Genomic DNA, 2,397 nt, shown 5'->3' with positions numbered 1-2,397 from the left:
GGCTCAGAAAGACACTTTTGAGAAAAGTCGAATGGTTAGTCATCAAAGTAGTTTCCTAAATTTGTCAGAATTTGAGAAATTTTTGGGACAGGTTAAAATTAATTTTTTTGACACGGTTCATACCTCCTCTCACAAGATTAGCTATTTTTGTTCAGTGCTGCTCTCTATATGCAAACTTTTTCTTTATGCATACCACAAGCCTTCCCCTCCTCCCTAGTGGAATTGCAAGATTCCAACATGTCTCTCATGCAAATCATCATGCATCACCTCCTCACCAAATAGGAGTATGACATGCTCATGTGACAACCTATACTAAGCTATCACTTCTCACTTGGCAGAGCTTTTGTTCAGACTACTTTTTGTTTGTTTAATGCTTCACATTCAACTTTGTTTCCTCACGAAGTGGTTGTTTTTTAAATTAATTTGCTTTCATTCAGCCTGTTTCTTCTATTAGTATTTATTAGTTAATTCTAGTCACCTTATTTTTTGCACTTGAATTTGGTGTACCTTTCTGTGCAATGAATTCCGAAACACTCCTGTCACCAGTACCTGTGACTACCCAGGGGGTTCTGGTCCAGTGGAAGCTTGGCTGTTTGAGTTTCGTCATTGCTGGCATTCCTTTGCTAGCGATCAATGGGTGCTTCAGGTTCTGTCAGAAGGATTCATTGTCCAGTTTTTTTCCCCACGTCCTGTCTCTTCTTACCCCATTTCCTTCCTTGGGTTTTTAATCCTACCTTTTTGTTGTCCCCAAGAAAACTGGGGATTGGTGGCTGGTAATCAATGTATCTGGCCTCAGCTGGTTCGTTTCACTACCCAGGTTCCCCATGGAGTCTTTTCTTACTCTGAGATGGGAGTTTTATCTGGGGTTGTGGATGACCAAAATAGATGTCTCCAACACTTAGTTACACGTACCTTTTGTTTTTTCCGATACTGTGGAGTTTTTACTTCCCCTGTCCTTACCATGCTCATGTGTTCCTCCATTCCCTTACTTTACCTCTGTTTGAACCACTTTCTTTGTGTTCCATGTTTCATCATTCCCTTGAAACATATTTTCTTCTCTTAGCCTGTGGACGTTGACAGTCTGATTTGTTTGCCATTGACGTTTCACATACCCTTTATCACCCTACCTATCTTTTCCTTTCTCTCGAAGACCCCGGCAGCTTGGGAATGTGGTTCCTCCCTTTCTCCTATTCCATTTCCCTTGACTGGATCCAGATAGGCTACTGTGCCCAGTCAGGGCTCTTTGTTGTTATATTGCCCATACTGCTTTCTTACAGGGTACACTCTTTATCCCCTGGCAGTCGTCCTCCCTTCATGATCTTTCACCTTCTGTCCCTACCAATTGGGTCTGTCTTTTGGTTTGATTGGCTTATTCCTCCCGGAATTTGTTCTTGGTGTTCTCCCATCAGATCCGACACCTCACTTTTTCCCTTGCTTCTCATCTTTGTTGTCCAGTGGAAGAAATTCTGCATTCCAACATGTGGACCACACCCAGTACGTTCATCTCCCATTATCTCCATCATATCACGGTCACAGCGGTGGTATGTGGGATTGTTCCACTTCTGTCCCTGGCTATCCCTCATCCTTTATTCTTACAGGAATTTTTTGCCATTTGGATGGTCCCAGCCTGTTTCACGGTTGGGGGAGTTGATTGCATGCGATAGACATCCTTTCAATACCAGATGTCAAGTTCCCGGATCGATAACTCACAGCTAATACTCGTGTCATAACTGGGAATTGGAGTGGTTCTCAATCCCCTGTTCTTGGGTTTGATGTGAAGATGGTATGATCCTCATCCTACCCTTGTGCAAATGTCAGTACCCTGTGGGCTCCTTTTAGATGTAGTTGACTTACTGAGTACTGTCTGCCATGCCCTAGCCACTCCAAACCTAGGGATGTATCCTCTGTTTAAGCCACCTTTCTCATTTTGGGATTGAGGTACAGTATATTTCTATGGTTAGGATTACTTTCCTGCCACATTCTCTCCCACTCGGATGTGCTCCTCTTATTTTCCACCCTTATATCTTACACATTATACAGTTGGGTGAAGAGTATACCTGGCTGAGATGTGGTGCAGTTCTCCTCTTCAGATCTTAATCTCTCATTTCCATGAGTATACTTCAGATGCTAATCTTGTAAGAAGAGGTTAGTACTGTGTCGGAAGTTATAATTTTCCTATACTGAAAATGTATTTCCAATAGATACCTCTTCTCACAATTCCCACCCTTCCTCCCCACATTTCTCTGGATCTGACATCTTCTGCCAAACTTCGAAGTGATAGTTTGGTAGAGGAGTGTAGAGGGAGTCACGTGAGCATGTCATGCTCCTATTGGTGAGGAGATGATGCATAATGATTTGCATGAGAGACATGTTGGAATCTTGCAATTCCAATAAGGG

General features: G+C 42.7%; 1 long non-coding RNA gene across 1 annotated transcript in view; it reads left to right on the top strand.

Annotated features, from left to right (window-relative positions):
• LOC111088183 overlaps window positions 1-2,397 on the top strand; it is a 6,684-nt gene continuing 4,287 nt past the window's right edge. The window contains exon 1 of the long non-coding RNA XR_002612782.1: window positions 1-34. This is a non-coding gene — a long non-coding RNA (uncharacterized LOC111088183). The remainder of the gene's footprint in view (window positions 35-2,397) is intronic.

Source organism: Limulus polyphemus, unplaced genomic scaffold (genome assembly GCF_000517525.1).
Source record: "Limulus polyphemus unplaced genomic scaffold, Limulus_polyphemus-2.1.2 Scaffold3268, whole genome shotgun sequence".
Taxonomy (NCBI): Eukaryota; Metazoa; Arthropoda; class Merostomata; order Xiphosura; family Limulidae; genus Limulus; species Limulus polyphemus.
The sequence above is the reverse complement of the archived record's forward strand: the minus strand, read 5'-3'. Positions and strand labels throughout refer to the sequence as shown.